General features: G+C 43.8%; 1 pseudogene; it reads left to right on the forward strand.

Annotated features, from left to right (window-relative positions):
* The first annotated feature begins 443 nt into the window (after window positions 1–443).
* LOC112449237 (short palate, lung and nasal epithelium carcinoma-associated protein 2A-like) lies at window positions 444–16,448 on the forward strand (annotated as a pseudogene).
* Window positions 16,449–17,516: the final 1,068 nt, after the last annotated feature.

The following is a 17,516-nucleotide window of genomic DNA, read 5'->3' on the forward strand; positions in this document are numbered from 1 at the left end:
CTCATTTCACACTTAGGGGACCTGAGGTTCAAGAAGATGAAACTCCTTGTCCAGGCCACACAGCCAACAACAGGCAAAAAGAAGGTTCTAACCCAGTCTGCCCAACCTCAGAATTGGGGTATTATAATTTCCATTTTGCCACTAGGCATGGAGTTGTCTCACCATTTTCCAATGAGGCAGCTGTAGCCTGGGGCCATCACACTTGGGCCCCTGGGCTGTGTTCCTGATTCAGGATAACTCTCTGCTCAAGATTTCTGTACAACCCTCAGCTCTGTGCCCACAACAAGGAGAAGCAGGGCCTCAGATGTTTGCAGAACTGGGCACAGACAGCCTGGGAGGTGAGTCTGCTGACCAGTCCAAGGCTCTGCTGGATGGGATCCTCTGTGTCCCAGCCCCAGAACTGGGCACTTGCCCTGTGCTCTGATGACGGGATCACAGTTAGCATGAAGAACACTAGCTACCCAAGCCTCCGATCCTACCCCTACTTTGTCCTGGCCACGTTCACCTTAGGACAGGGTTCCAGTTTCCTGCTGAGGTGCCGGTGGGTGAAAGGACAAGACTGACCTTGGCTGACCTGGAGCTACCAGCGCTCCCAGCCTACTGCCACGTGGGCACCCGTCTGTGCTTCCTGGCCTGGGAGTTCCAGGTTGGCATACGCCCAAATGCACCAGGCATTACCACCAACTAAAACAGCACAGGTCAAGGAATAAACAGGGCATTCAAGTGCAAGGACTTTCCTGCCCCACCATCCGACCTCAGTGTGATCTGAGTCAAAGGTCCTTCCTGGGGAGTCAAATGCTGGGTTCATGTCCTTGTGAAACCTGGGCCACTCACCTCCTTTCCCTGAACATCAGTACCCTGAATTGGAAAATGGGGTTTTCCAAATCTCCTTAGGGGGTTGTCATGAGCACCAATGGTGAAAGGAGACCTGCAGTGCCAAGCCCACGGCCCGGGTACTGCCCTTGACCTACTGGATTCTGGATACTGGGGCCAAAGAGTGAGACTTGCTGCAGCCCCCAGAGACTGAGAGTCAGAACAGCTGATCTCAGTGGGAGAGGATGCAGAACTGGGTGCACTCGCCAGCTCTGCCCCTTCCTATCTGTGTGGCCTTGAGGAAGTCATCCTCCCCTTCTGAGCCTCACGCCCCAAAGTCAAGATGAAGACAGTAACATCCCTGCCTGGTTGCTGATGAGGTGACACAAGATGAAGCAGGATAAGCCCCTAGGGTTGTGCAGTCATGTCTAGGCAGAGGTGGGGCTCCGGAGGATGCTGTGGGGATCACAGCTCTTAGAACACAAGGTAAAGTACCTGTGAGCCACCCTAGTCCAGTTACTTCCAATTCTGGCCAGCCACCCCTGAGTTCCTGACCCTAAGTATCTAGGGAGGAACTCAGGGATCTATTGTTTAAACAAACTTTTTAGAAAAACTGGAAACAGAACTGCCATATGACCCAGAAATCCCACTGCTGGGTATATACACCGAGGAAACCAGAATTGAAAATGACATGTGCACACCAAAATCATTGTAGTACCGTTTACAATAGCTAGGACATGAAAGTAACCTTGATATCCATCGGCAGACAAATGGATAAGAAAGTTGTGGTGCATATACACAATGGAATATCATTCAGCTATAAAAAACAAGGCACTTAAGTCAGTTCTAATGAGGTGGATGAAATTGGAGCCTATTATACAGAGTGAAGTAAGTCAGAAAGAAAAACACCAATACAGTATATTAAGGCATGTATATGGAATTTAGAAACATAGTAATGACCATCCTATATGCAATACAGCAAAATAGATACAGATGTAAAGAACAGATTTTTGGACTCTGTGGGAGAAGGCGAGGGTGGGATGATTTGAGAGAATAGCATTGAAACCTGTATATTACCATATGTGAAATAGACGACCAGTGCAAGTTCGATGCATGAAGCAGGGCACTCAAAGCCAGTGCTCTGAGACAACCCAGAGGGATGGGATAGGATGGGAAATGGGAAGGGGATTCAGAACGGGGGAACACATGTACACCTGTGGCTTATTCATGTCAATATGGTAAAAACCGCCACAATATTGTAAAGTAATTAGCTTTCAATTAAAATAAAATAATTTATTTAAAAATTATTTAATCTTTTGTCTTAAAAAGTGATTACCCAAGCAGAAAATTTCAACAAATGAAAAAGATATGAAATGGAAGAGGAAAATAAGTTGGGGTCAATTCATGTGTGGCTATGGATTCATCCTTCTCCTTCTCTGGACCATGGGTCCTCAGTTGTCCCAGCAAGGAGGTTAAGTTGAATGCTAAGCTTTCCTGTGGCGATTATGTCTGTTATGTTTCCAGTGTGGTTATTGGAACTGGGAGTTGTCATCTAAAGGCAGGAGGTGATGTGAGTATACAAATGTATTAAATAAGGACTGACTGTGAGTTTGAATGGCAGGAAACAACTCACACTGGCTTCAGGAGGAGAGTTCTGGAAAGAGGGAATGGTCTGTGCAGAGGGCCAAGGCAGCAATGATGTTGGTATTTTTCTGGAAAAGAAGGAAGACAATAGGGCCACGGAGAAGGAGGCAGATGAGTTTGGGGTGGCAGTGAGTAGATGACACAGGGGCCATGATGGGGACTTTGGTTTAAGGTCAGTGTTTTAACTTCTTGCAGCTGCATTGAGAGTAGAGGAGTTGGGGGCAAGTGTGCAGAGGGATACTGCATATATGGGGATATATATGGAGGCAGACCATATTCACCCTCAGGAGAAACTCTACTGACTCAATGGAGTGGGCAGATGGGGAGGACGGGTCCTGAGCAACCTGTCATTGCAAACATTTTTCCTGAAGCTGGTTCCACTATGAGGGATGTTATGGAGAGCACTCAGACACAAGAGAAGGTCTGGGAAGAATGACCTCACAGGTCACTGACCCTGATGCTATGGGCCACAAGTCTAGCCCCATCTCTGTCCCTCTCTTACAGGCTGGCTGCTTTCCCTCTCTGAGCTGAGTTTCCAAACTCTGATAAAATTAAGCTGGATGATCACTATGGATCCTTCTACCAGAATATTCTCCAATTCATCTCAGTTTTTACCCCAGCCCCCCACCAGCATGGCCACCATGTTCGTAGCTGGAGGCTCCATGAGAACCTGCTCTTAGTCTTGGAACAAAGTCCTCTCCATAGCCATCTAATTCAAGCATCCTTGGTGACCTTTGTTTTGGAAGTCTCTCTGTTCACTCTGGACAGGGCTTATTTTCACTGGAGTCTTCTTGGATGGCTCTGGACGCAGAGCTCGTTTCTGGGGACAGCCTTCCCATCACCATCAATATGAGGGCCCTCAGCACCCAGCAGAATTCCAGGAGGCTGTGCAGAGGAGCAAGGACTTTGTAAGTATTTTTCTTCAAACCCGTGACTGCTGGGTTTCCCCCTTAATGTCACCCCACATGGAGGCCTACTGAAGTCTTTGGTAAGAGGCATAGGGATGAAAGTGAAAGTGTTAGTTTTTCAGTTGTGATCAACTCCTTGCAACCCCATGGCCAGTAGCCCACCAGGCTCCTCTGTCCATGAATTTCTCCAGGCAAGAACACTGGAGCCATTTGCCATTTCCTTCTCTAGGAGATCTTCCCGACCCAGGGATTGAATCTGCTTCCCCTGCATTGCAGTCCTTACCATCTGAGCCACCAGGGAAGCCCTTCAGAAGGTTCTGGGGGCAAGAGGCAGAGGGGTGGGGCCACTTGAGTTCACTAATATTTTGAATAGAGCAAATTAATAAATAGATTCAATGAGGAGAAGTGTCAAATTGATGAGGAATGCAATGTCATGATGTGGTACGCACTTATTTGCTCATACTTTTATTTGGCAAAATTTACTATGTTGTACTGTACTAGGTACTTGGTAAAGAAATTGCCTGCCAATGCAGGGGACAAAAGAGATGAGGGTTTGGTCCCTGGGATGGGAAGATCCCCTCAAGGAGGGCACACCACCCACTCCAGTATTCTTGCCTGGAGAATCCTACGGTTTGAGGAGCCTGGCAGGATACAATCCATGGGGTCACAAAGAGTTGGACACGACTCAGTGACCAACATTAACACTGTTGTAGGTGCAGGTTTTTTACTGTAAATTGGGATTTCAACCATGAAATAAGTCACAATCCCTCCTCTAAGGAAGTCACAGCCTGGTAGGGAAGGCAGGCAATTTGTCACTAATTGGTACCCAGGACTCTGCACAGTGAATGAAGGCAGCAAGATGGTGGAGTGGGGCCCCCTATCATAGACTCTGGTGAGGGGTCTAGAGGACATGACGGCCTTCTGAAGCTGAAAAGTCAGTAAGAAATGACTCAGCTAAAAATGAAAAGAAGAGGAAAATGTTCCAGGCAGAGAAGCCAGCATGTGCAAAGGACCTTCAGTGAAGAGAATTGACCTGACTTTTCACATCACAGCTCCTTCATTCACTGGTTGGTTATCTCTGGGCAAGAAAGTTTCTCTGGCTTTTTGACCTGGGCTGCCCGTCTGTAAGAGAGCAGATAGCCACGTCTATCTTCAAGGACTGTTGAGTGTAAGAGTGATAGGTGCTCATCCGAGATCCTGTTTCACTGTGGAAAATTCTCACTCCTGTTCCTCCCATGACTGTACAGGTGTCTGGACAAGATGTTTCAGCTTTGGAAACGTGTTCTCTTGTGCGGCCTGCTCTCCGGGACCTCAGCATCTCTTCTTGACAGTCTTGGCAAGGATGTTCTGAGGAAGCTGAAATCTGGTCTTAAGAAAGGACTTGACAACCTTGACAGTACACTTGAAAGTGAGTCACAACAGGGATGATCAGTGGCACCTGGGAGCTTGCTTCCTAAACACTAAGCCTGTATTAGCAAAGGCTGCCAGCAGGAGTGCACCTTATGGGTGGTTTACCAAGAGAGGTGACTAACTGGTTCCTAGAAACAGGCATTACTTAACTGAATATCACTTTGCATCTTATATCATGATAAACTTTGCTAATATATTCATAGGATAAATTCCTAAAGGTGACATTTCAAAAGTTCAAAAGGTATGCATATTTTAAAATACAGTACAAAGTCATGACCAACCTAGACAGCATATTAAAAAGCACAGACATTACTTAGCCAACAAAGGTCCATCTAGTCAAGGCTATGGTTTTTGCAGTAGTCATGTATTCTTGTGAGAGTTGGACTATAAAGAAAGCTGAGTGCCAAAGAATTGATGCTTTGAACTGTGGTGTTGAAGAAGACTCTTGAGAGTCTTTTGGTCTCCCAGGAAATCCAACCAGTCCATCCTAAAAGAAAGCAGTCCTCAATATTCATTGGAAGGACTGATGTTAAAGCTGAAACTCCAATACTTTGGCCACCTGATGCGAAGAGCTGACTCATTTGAAAAGACCCTGATGCTAAGAAAGATTGATGGCTAAAGGAGAAGGGGATGACAGAGGATAAGATGGTTGGATGGCATCACTGACTCAATGGACATGAGTTTGAGTAAACTCAGGGAATTGGTGATGGACAGGGAGGCCTGGAGTGCAGCAGTCCATGGGGTCACAAAGAGTCAGACATGACTGAGCAACTGAACTGAACTGAACATATTGACAAATAATCCCCTATGTTAATAGTTTCTTTAATTATCTATGAGAGTATCTTTTTTTCTACTCTCTTGACAGCACTGGTTTGGACAACTGAAATTTTTCCAGGCTCACAGATGAAAGGTTATAGTTCATTTCCGTATTCCTCTAATTATGAAAGAATTAGCTCATTTTTTTCATAGTTTATTAGCCATTTATATATTTCAATTTAAATATTTAAATTATATTTGTAGCATATTCTTCTTTTGGGTCATTCAATTTTCTTAGTAATTTGTATTAACTAATTGCAAAAGGATTCCTACCTAGACCAGGTAGCTTTAGAATTACCTAACTTTCTAGTGTATATTTCCTAGTAATTCTGATTTCTTGAAAGAACTTGGTTTTCTTTTCACTTTTTGGAAACATTACTAGCACACTGCTAATCATTCTTTACATGAGAAGCTAAATTCTGAAAATTACTGCCCTTCAAAACTTGCCAGGGGTTGAGAGGGACTGTGTGATAGTCGCTCAGTTGTATCCAACTCTTTGTGACCCCATAGCCTATAGCCTGCCAGGCTCTACTGTCCATGGCCTTCTCCAGGCAAGAATACTGGACTGGACTGCCATTGCCTTCTCCAAGGGATCTTTCCAACCCAGGGACTGAACCCAGGTCATCTCCACTGGAGGCAGATTCTTTACCATCTGAGCCACAACCTGAAAGATACAGGAGGGACCCACTTTCCAATTTCTACCGATAAAACTGAGCTCAGAAGCCAAAGTGTCTGCATCAAACTTACTTAGTAGGTTACAGGACCAGGTAGCTTTCATCCCTGCATCACTATGACTAAGTACTGCCCATTGCAAAGCCACATTGCAGTGCTTTGATTACCTACATTTTCGTGCAGCTCTTTCTTATTCTTTCAGCTAGTTGCCTTGTTGTTTCTTATGTGAATTATTTTCTACAGAGATTTTCTTAATACTTTTGAAATGTGCCATTCTACATCTGCCATGTCACTTGCTCTATCAAATCCCTCTTTCTCTGCCCATTAGGACTCTGCCCTTGTTCTCCTGTATGCGTCATCTCTTTCTAGGCCTCATGCGAAGCTGTCATTCAGGGACTCATCTTTGCCACTTTCATGATTTACCTCTGTATTTTTTATTTGATTCTAGATTTTCCAATTCTTATTCTCTTCTAAGTTTATTTTGTTTGCATGAGCAGCTCATTAGTGCTTCACTGCTAGATCCTGATGTGCAATCAAAACTTATTGCCTCTTCAGTGGGTTGATTGCTCTGTTGATGTATAACAAGTATATATTAGTGTGAAGGCAGTGTAGAAAGAACAAGGTCTCCTAGCTGTGTGAGTTTGATTCATTTCTTAAACTTTTGATATTTTATTTCCCCATCTGAAACTGCTGCTAGGTCACTTCAGTCATGTCCGACTCTGTGTGACCCCATAGACGGCAGCCCACCAGGCTCCCCCATTCCTGGGATCCTCCAGGCAAGAACACTGGAGTGGGATGCCATTTCCTTCTCCAATGCATGAAAGTGAAAAGCGAAAGTGAAGTCACTCAGTCATGTACGACTTCTAGCGACTCCATGGACTGCAGCCTACCAGGCTCCCCCGTCCATGGGATTTGCCAGGCAAGAGTACTAGAGTGGGTTGCCATTGCCTGGTAATACCAACTTTGTGGATTTGTTACAAAGATTAAATGAAATAACATAGGCAAATTGTTTCATTTAGTACCTGGTGCCTAGGAGTTGCTTCTTAAGCTGTGTACCACACTAAATGGAGACTGTTTTGCAGCTATCTTTCAGCAATTGAAGACTGATTTCATGCTCCCCCAGGAATCCAATACTTCTGAGGAGGGCCAGGAGAAGGCTGAGGAAACTAAGAACTTATTGGAACAACTCATTTCTGGAATTTTTCAAGTAGTGTACAGACTTACCGGGTGAGTTGATGTTTTATTTGGAGATCTTTGTTCCCAGGAAAGGGAATAGATCTCTTTGGGGATATAAGTTTAACATGAAAGACAGAAAGTTGAATACACCTCGTGTTTCTCTCAGAAGGCTTCCCTGGTAGCTCAGCTGGTTAAGAATCTGCCTGCAATGCAGGAGACCCCAGTTCAATTCCTGGGTGAGGAAGATCCACTGGAGAAGGGATAGGCTACCTACTCCAGCATTCTTGGTTTCTCTGGTGGCTCAGCTGGTAAAGAACCCACCTGCAACACAGGAGACCTGGGTTTGATCCCTGGGTTGGGAAGATCCCCTGTTCTTGCAGAGCAGAAGTGGTCTGAGGCCAACTCTACTAGAGCATGGGAAAATTAGAGTCAGGGCTGCAGGCCCCATTTGGATCTCATGAGTTTGGGAGTTCTCCTTTTGTGATTTAGGGTCAGGATGAAGATTCTCTTCACCCCCACCTCTACATGTTTTCTGGTACCTAAAGTCCCATTACCAAGGAATAAGACTTTTCTTCTCTGAATATAGCTGAGTATAAAAGTCTGAACAGTCTCAGGAGAGAAGAAAGTAGAATTCACACCACATAGGCAGCCCCACATGAAGTTTGGAGTCAAGACATTCCAGGTTCTAATTCTGTCTCTGCATAAAAAAAAATAAAATAACATTTGCAGCAACAAATGGATAGATGTAGAGATATCATCTTTTCTGGAAAATCCCATGGATGGAGGGGCCTGGTGGGCTGCAGTCCGTGGGGTCGCGAAGAGTCAGACACGACTGAGCAGCTTCACTTTCACTTTTCACTTTCATGCATTGGAGGAGGAAATGGAAACCCACTCCAGAGTTCTTGCCTGGAGAATCCCAGGGACGGGGGAGCCTGGTGGGCTGCTGTCTATGGGGTCGCACAGAGTCAGATACGACTGAAGCGACTTAGCAGCAGCAGCAGAGATATCATACAAAACGATGTAGGTCAGACAAACACAAATATCATAGATACCACTAATATTTGGAAATACAATATGATAGAAAAGAACTTGTACAAAACAGACACAATCAATGACTATAGTAAAGTTGCAGGATATAAAATCAACACACAGAAATCCCTTGCATTCCTATACACTAATAATGAGAAAACAGAAAGAGAAATTAAGGAAACAATTCCATTCACCATTGCAATGGAAAGAATAAAATACTTAGGAATATATCTACCTAAAGAAACTAAAGACCTATATATAGAAAACTATAAAACACTGGTGAAAGAAATCAAAGAGGACACTAATAGATGGAGAAATATACCGTGTTCATGGATTGGAAGAATCAATATAGTGAAAATGAGTATACTACCCAAAGCAATTTATAGATTCAATGCAATCCCTATCAAGCTACCAACAGTATTCTTCACAGAGCTAGAACAAATAATTTCACAATTTGTATGGAAATACAAAAAACCTCAAATAGCCAAAGCCATCTTGAGAAAGAAGAATGGAACTGGAGGAATCAACCTACCTGACTTCAGGCTCTACTACAAAGCCACAGTTATCAAGACAGTATGGTACTGGCACAAAGACAGAAATATAGATCAATGGAACAAAATAGAAAGCCCAGAGATAAATCCACGCACATATGGACACCTTATCTTTGACAAAGGAGGCAAGAATATACAATGGATTAAAGACAATCTCTTTAACAAGTGGTGCTGGGAAATCTGGTCAACCACTTGTAAAAGAATGAAACTGGAACACTTTTTAACACCATACACAAAAATAAACTCAAAATGGATTAAAGATCTAAACGTAAGACCAGAAACTATAAAACTCCTAGAGGAGAACATAGGCAAAACACTCTCTGACATACATCACAGCAGGATCCTCTATGACCCACCTCCAAGAATATTGGAAATAAAAGCAAAAATAAACAAATGGGACCTAATTAACCTTAAAAGCTTCTGCACATCAAAGGAAACTATTAGCAGGGTGAAAAGACAGCCTTCAGAATGGGAGAAAATAATAGCAAATGAAGCAACTGACAAACAACTAATCTCAAAAATATACAAGCAACTCCTACAGCTCAACTCCAGAAAAATAAATGACCCAATCAAAAAATGGGCCAAAGAACTAAATAGACATTTCTCCAAAGAAGACATACAGAGGGCTAACAAACACATGAAAAGATGCTCAACATCACTCATTATCAGAGAAATGCAAATCAAAACCACTATGAGGTACCATTTCACGCCAGTCAGAATGGCTGCGATCCAAAAGTCTACAAATAATAAATGCTGGAGAGGGTGTGGAGAAAAGGGAACCCTCTTACACTGTTGGTGGGAATGCAAACTAGTACAGCCACTATGGAGAACAGTGTGGAGATTCCTTAAAAAACTGGAAATAGAACTGCCTTATGATCCAGCAATCCCACTGCTGGGCATACACACTGAGGAAACCAGAAGGGAAAGAGACACTTGTACCCCAATGTTCATCACAACACTGTTTATAATAGCCAGGACATGGAAGCAACCTAGATGTCCATCAGCAGATGAATGGATAAGAAAGCTATGGTACATATACACAATGGAGTATTAGCCATTAAAAAGAAAACATTTGAATCAGTTCTAATGAGGTGGATGAAACTGGAGCCTATTATACAGAGTGAAGTAAGCCAGAAGGAAAAACACCAATACAGTATAATAACGCATATATATGGAATTTAGAAAGATGGTAACAATAACCTTGTGTACGAGACAGCAAAAGAGACACTGATGTATAGAACAGTCTTATGGACTCTATGGGAGAGGGAGTGGGTGGGAAGATTTGGGAGAATGGCATTGAAACATGTAAAATATCATGTATGAAACGAGATGCCAGTCCAGGTTCGATGCACAATATTGGATGCTTGGGGCTAGTGCAATGGGACGACCCAGAGGGATGGTATGGGGACGGAGGAGGGAGGAGGATTCAGGATGGGGAACACATGTATACCTGTGGCGGATTCATTTTGATATTTGGCAAAACTAATACAATTATGTAAAGTTTAAAAATAAAATAAAATTTTAAAAAATTGAGCAGGACAAAGATTTACTGTAAAAGTTTCTGTTTCAGGGCTTATAGTTCATCGAGAAAATGGTATGCTGAAGAAATTGAGAGTAACCTCATTAGGTAATGGATTGAAATTAATTGATGTGTTTTTTAAAAAATCTAGAAACCAATGTGATATTGTAATTTTCCTCCAATTAAAAATAAACTACTTCTAGTAAAAAAAAAAAAAAAACAAAAAACAAAAAACTCATGGCTAACAAAAGAGAAAACAGGGTGGAGGATAAATTATGAGTTTGGCATAAATATACACATACTGCTGTATATACAATAGACAACTAACAAGGACCTACTATATAGCACAGGGAACTATACTGAGATATTTTGTAACAATCTATAAGGGGAAAGAATCTGAAATAAAAATACCTCTATATCTATATATATCTACATCTCAATCACTTTGCTGTACACCTGAACTTAAAGAAAAGTGAGCGTGTTAGTCACTCAGTCTTGTCTGACTCTTTGCAACCCCATGGACTGTAGCCCACCAGGCTCCCCTGCCCATGTTTCTCTAGGCAGGAATGCTGGAGTGGGTTGTCATTTCCTTCTCCAGAGGATCTTCCCAATCAGGGATCAAACCCGGGTCTCCTGCATTGCAAGCAGATTCTTTACCCTCTGAACCACCATGGAAGCCCCACACCTGAACCTCGCACAACATTGTAAAGCAATTATATATCAATTTAAAAGAAAATTCACCTCTGGCACATATTCACCCTTGGAGTCTTGAGGAAAATCACAGCTGTCTGATCCTCAGTCTGCCATGCCATCCAATGGAGAGAATCCAACCCCTGAGCACGGCTCTCATGAAGACCAAAGCAGACAAGGTCCATGAGGCTCAAATGCTCAGCACAACACTGACACAGAGAGGAGCCCAGCAACGGCAGTCAAGAGAAATGACAAGGGTGCATTGTGGTTTTTGCACAGGGTGAAAATAAGTAACCTGCACATCCTGGATATCACATTAGAAGCGACTTGTGGAAACAACACTGAAGTGAGGATCCCCATCACTGCTGACATCAACGTGAAACTGTGAGTATGGCTTAGAACCTGCGGTTTGGGTAATGCAGTGCGATATGGTCAATGAATCTCCAATCTGGAATCAGGCACTTTTCTTTGCCTCTGCCTTAGTCTCCCCATCTGTAAAATAAGGAGGACTTTGTAACTCTAGAATCCTCACCCTTAAAATGTTCTTAGAAACTTTGCCCAGAGAACAGCATTCCCAGCGGGAGGGAGATAATGCAAAGTGCTCTGTTCCTGGCTGTCCAGCACGAGTGCGGACCCATGGACAAAGGCGCTGGCACCAATTATTTTATTTAAAAAAAAAAAAAAAGAAACTTTGCCCATAAACAAATCTCTTTTGAAAAATCCTCCTTGAAATATATTTCCAAAGTCAAAACACTTACCTAATTATAAAATTTGAAAATTGAGGAGACATGAACATTTATAACTCTTTGGCAAAGTTTCCTCCAGCATCATTTTGTCTCTCAAGATTCTCTTTAAAAATCAGTGACCCAGAGGGATAGTATGGGGAGGGAGGTGGGAAGGGGGTTCAGGATGGGGAACACGTGTACACCCGTGGCGGATACATGTTGATGTATGGCAAAACCAATACAATATTGTAAAGTAATTAGCCTCCAATTAAAATAGATAAATTTATATTTTAAAAAATCAGTGTACAGCGTGTAATGAAGAGCATGTGAAAATTATGTGGAAATACAATTTCTAAGTATTTTAATTACTTTGAAGGTACAAAGAGATAGGAAAATGAGGATGTGTAGAAGAGTCTTTATAAATTAAAGTGCACTATGACTTCATCATTCATTAGTTATGAGATCTTGAGATAGTGACTTAACTTCTCTATACCACATGTTTCCTCATTCTGAAAACAGAGATAATAATAGTGCTTTCTTCTCATGGTATTGCTATCAAGATTAAATGGATTAATTCAGGTAAAACAATTGTTTTGGAAATATCTAATGCAGCATTTTTCTCAAGAAATGTTAGATCTTATTTTTGTTTTAATCATTGGTATATAAATGATTACTATAGAAATTTCATGAGCCAAACCCTTGTGGCCAGGAGAAGAAACTCCTAACTCAAGAATATAGATTCCACAAAGAATACAGAAAATACGGACATTGTCCATGTGTTGTTCAGTCATTAAGTCCTGTTTGACAGACTTCAGTACACCAAGCTTCCCTGTCCTTGTTCAGAGAGATCCCATATAATGTCCATATAGAAGAGAGACTAAAGTGGGCAATGTGAAGGGACTTCTCCATCTCCATTCACTGTGAATCTATTTCCCTGCAGGCCTGTGTTGGGTGAGATTGTCAATTTGGTCCTCGAGTTTTGTGTCCATGTTGAAACTGATGAAGAGACTGGTGTCTCCCAGGTGGTCATGGACGAATGAAGGAATGATCAACACAGTATCTCACTCACCGTGCTGAGCAGGTCAGGTCCACACATCTCAGTAGAGCTGTGGGACCTCAGAGGGGCTGGGACCCAAAATTTCAGCCCTATTCCTTACCTGGGAGGAAGCATAGTAATGTAAAGAAGAGGAAGACTCTGGAGTCAAGCTAGCTTTGCCACTCCCTTATGGTTTTGTAATCAATTTAGCCTCTAGCTGCTTCAGCTTACACATCTGTAAACTGACGATGGTAATAATACCTAACTCATAGCCTACTATGTTAGCCAAATGAGAAAATGAGTGTTTAGCATATAGGCTGCAACATACTAAGCTCTCAGGTAATGATAATATCCATACTGACTGAGACAGGAGCGTTGACCTCTCCAACCATGACTGTGAATTGCTGTATTTCACCTTCAACTTTATGTGTTTTGTTTCATGCTTTTTTGAAGTTACATTGTTAGATGCCTGCACATTTAGCACTGTTATGTTCACTCGAAGAACTGACCCTTCTCATATTACATAATGTCCCTCAATAATAATAATAATAATTCACTGTGTTTACCTTCTTGCCTCTAGTTAAGAGATGGCAAGAGAGTAGTAAATGCCTACCATGGGCTCTAATTTCAGATTGTCCCCAAATCATCCTCTACCACTGAGAAATTCTTGAAATGAGATCTTGAAAACTTAATCCTCTCCATTTCAATCACTTATTTCTGGTAACCCACCAAATCTATGTCTTAAACTGTGTGCTTGAAAAAGCATGTTTAGCCCAGGCAAGAGGGTGGAAGGAGAAAGGCTGATCCTGGTCATGGCTGGGAGAGGAGAAGTGATCTGGAAGCTGAAGGCTGGGGAAGGTTGGCCTTGGCAAAGAACAAGGTAGAACCATGAGCGGACATCAGTGAATCCTGCCTCAACAAGGGATCTGACCACAGGTTGCCTAAGACACCCCTCAAACCAAAGATAGGCTTTGCAGCCTATCATCGGAGAAGGCGATGGCACACCACTCCAGTACTCTTGCCTGGAAAATCCCATGGATGGAGGAGCCTGGTAGGCTGAAGTCCACGGGGTCGTGAAGAGTCGGACATGACTGAGTGACTTCACTTCCACTTTTTACTTTCATGCATTGGAGAAGGAAATAGCAACCCACTCCAGTGTTCTTGCCTGAAGAATCCCAGGGACGGGGGAGCCTGGTGGGCTGCCATCTATGGGGTCTCACAGAGTCGGACACAACTGAAGCGACTTAACAGCAGCAGCAGCCTATCATTACTTGGAAAAACTGAGATGTAAATCCAAATGCCTGAGCCCTGCTGGACCCTGCCTAGCCTATAGTCCCAGGGAAACCATCCTGCCTTCTTGGTCTCAGTGTCTAATTCCACTCTGCTTCTCCAAACACTCTTGGGGCTTTCTCTCTACTATGGGTGAAAACTCAGGCCCTCCCAGGGCCATCTAGGCTCTACCTAGTCTGGGTCTACACCTTGCCCACTCTGCCCTAGATGTGCTAGCTTTTGCTCTGAGCCTCAGGCAAGCTCCTTCTACTCATGACCTGTGCACGGGCTCCTCAGGCAACTGGGACACTTTTCCTGAATCCCATTTCCATGTTTGTCTCATCATTTGGGATCTAAAACAAGGTACCTTCTCCTCTCTCTCGTAAGATTCTACTCTTCTTCTTCTGAATACTTGTCACAAGGTATCATTATATATTCAATCGTAAGTTTACTTCATGTATTCCTTCAGCCAAAAGTGTCTTGAGCATCTGCTCCTTGCCACAGCTACCATTCTGAACTCTGGAGAACTTACTAGTGACTGAGGGCAAGGAGCTTGTTCTTGTGGAGCTTAGTCTCTGGAGGGAAGGGCAGACAGACAGGCACTCAGTCCAGCACTAAAAAGCCCACAGGAAACTGTTCAGTTGCAGTCACCCCTGGGCAGAGCAGCACACCTAACAGGGTGCTATAACACAAAGCCCCCCCCTTAGGCAAGCAGTCATGAGGGCTGCCCTGAGGAGGGGACAGCTAGGCTGAGAGCAGAAGGTGGGAAGGAGCCAAGCTTAGGAAAATGTGTTAATATTGGGTTGGCCAAAAAGTCTTTGGGGTTTTTTTATAAGCTGTTACAGAAAACTCCAAACGAACCTTCAAGCCAATAATTAGCCAATATCCTAGGTACTACGTTAGGAGTTGCTTGTGCTTTGTTTATCACAAATTTATCACAGTTGCTTTGTGCTTGGTTCTGGACACATAGTTGGTGTTCTCTAAATATGTGTTGATGAATGAATGGATGACTAGGTGGATGGATGGGGGAAGGATGGTTGGATGGATGGATAGATGGATGAGGTCTCAGGATTGTCATGAGCTATTGGTGTGGGCTGCTGGTCAACCATGGGGTTCTCAGTGATGAGCGCCCTGGGTAGAGGCTCAAGTCACCTGACATCAAGGTGCTTCACCTTCTGGCCTCCTCCCACTGCTCGCGCTTGGCTGCTCAGTCAACTTCACAAAGCTTTATCAATTCCCTCCCTTTCCTAGGCATATTGGAGTGCTCAGTGAGGTTGTGAACTTTGCAGTCAACCTCGTGAATGAGGTGTTGTCCCTGGTAACAGACTACGAGGTGAGTCCCCCACTCCTGGGGTGCAGATCCAGGCCGGGTGGTGGGGAGGGGTGATTTTCCTTGGGTAGGCTACACTTTCTGGGCACCTACCTTTCTGGAGGGCCAATTTCCATTTGGGCTGTGAGTTGCTACCTACCCCCCTTCACTTAGCCTGGCCTTGGGAGATGAGCAGGGGCCCGACCTGAGCCGAAATCACTGGATCCCACTCTTGAATCATTTGCCATACACATGAACTGCCAGCAGGCCTTTTAGCTAATACTTTTCTTGATTCAACACAAATTTAACACATTTAAATACAAAACATATACATAACATAGTTCAGATTCATTTGTATCATATAAAAATACCATATATACCATGTGCCCAAAATTCCAAAGATTCTATATTAGTCACTCTGGAAGGGGGGCTGAGAATCTAGATTTATTTTAAAAAAAAAGTCCTCCATGTTGTTCTGTGATTTATTGAACTTGAGTCACGCTCAAAGTGTGTTCCTCAGACCAGCATCACTGACCTTTCTTGGACACTCATTAGAAAAGCAGACTCGGGTCCTACCCCAGACCTGCTGCTCAGTAATTTACATTTTAACAATATCTCAGGGAATTGTAGGCACACAAAATTGTGAAAAACACAAAACTATTTCTCTATGGTTCCCAGGGCCCCATTTAACTCTATAAAGTTTCAGAGTCCAGAGGTCAAGGTTTCTAAGGGCATAGGGTTCTGGAATATTAAAATCTAGATTCTTCAAGGTTCTTGGATTCTAATACTCTGAGGTTTGAGGATTCTAGTGTCCTCTGGTTCTCAGATTTGGACCTTCTAGGTTTCCACTGTTCTAGAATCCTAAGGGTCAGAAGTTCTGAGACCTCCAGTACTGAGCATCTCGGTGGGTGGCGGGCAGGGTGCTCATAGCAGGTAATAACCAGTCCTCTTCCTTTCCCATCTCTCCTCTCCTTCCTCACCTTCCAACCTCTTTCCTTCCTTCCCTCTCTCCATTTCTCTCTGTGTGTCTCTCTTTCCCTCCTTGTGACTCTCAGCTGTGCCCACTAATCCACAGCCTCCTTGAAAGCCTGGATGCAGAGTATGTTAAGAACCACATCGGTAAGTCACAGCCTGGGGAAGCAGGGAGGGGGCTCCCTCTGCAGCCTCACAGCGGGGCGCATGCCATGCTACGCCTCTAGCACTGGCAGGTCTGGTCAGGGGACCCTGTAGAAGCTGCAGACCCTTCATCCTGAGCAAGTCTGGACAGTGTGGCTAGGGGTGGTCCCTGCAGACTGATGGCCTCTGTGGTCCTCTGAGAGCTTCTACTGCCCTCCTTTGTCAAGTCTGCAGAACCTGCTGCCCAGAATGATGTGAGAAAGAGGACGGGCCAGATCTGGGTTCAAATCCTGGATTGGCTACTTGGCAACTGTGGAGTCATCAACTGGCTCCGCCTCTCTGAGTCTTGGGTCCCTCCTAGATGAAAGGAGATTGTAAATGCTGCCGAGATGATGAGTGGTTTTAAAGAAAAAGCAGAAAAAGCCTAATATCCAGTAGGTATTGTTAAGAAACATGTCCCTTCCCTTTCCCTCCTTATGGGGAACTGTGGCTTTACCTCCAGCCCTTGGGGGCTTTCCTTGACCTGGGTTTCTGGCATGGTTGGGGTTGCTGGGGCTCTGGGTAACAGAAGCTGGGTGAATGACAGTGTTAGAGACCTGAAGACAGTTCTTCTAGAAAATAGCCAAAGGCCCTGGTCCTTGAGCAACCACTCTGTGCTTCATGTACACCATTTCATTTGATCCTTGCAATGATCCTGTGGGGGTGAGTAGTAGCATCATACCCATTTTTTCAGAAGAACTAATGGAAGCACTTCATGGGGAATAGATGGGGAAACAGTGGAAACAGTGTCAGACTTTATTTTGGGGGGCTCCAAAATCACTGCAGATGGTGAT

Source organism: Bos taurus, chromosome 13 (genome assembly GCF_002263795.3).
Source record: "Bos taurus isolate L1 Dominette 01449 registration number 42190680 breed Hereford chromosome 13, ARS-UCD2.0, whole genome shotgun sequence".
NCBI lineage: Eukaryota > Metazoa > Chordata > Mammalia > Artiodactyla > Bovidae > Bos > Bos taurus.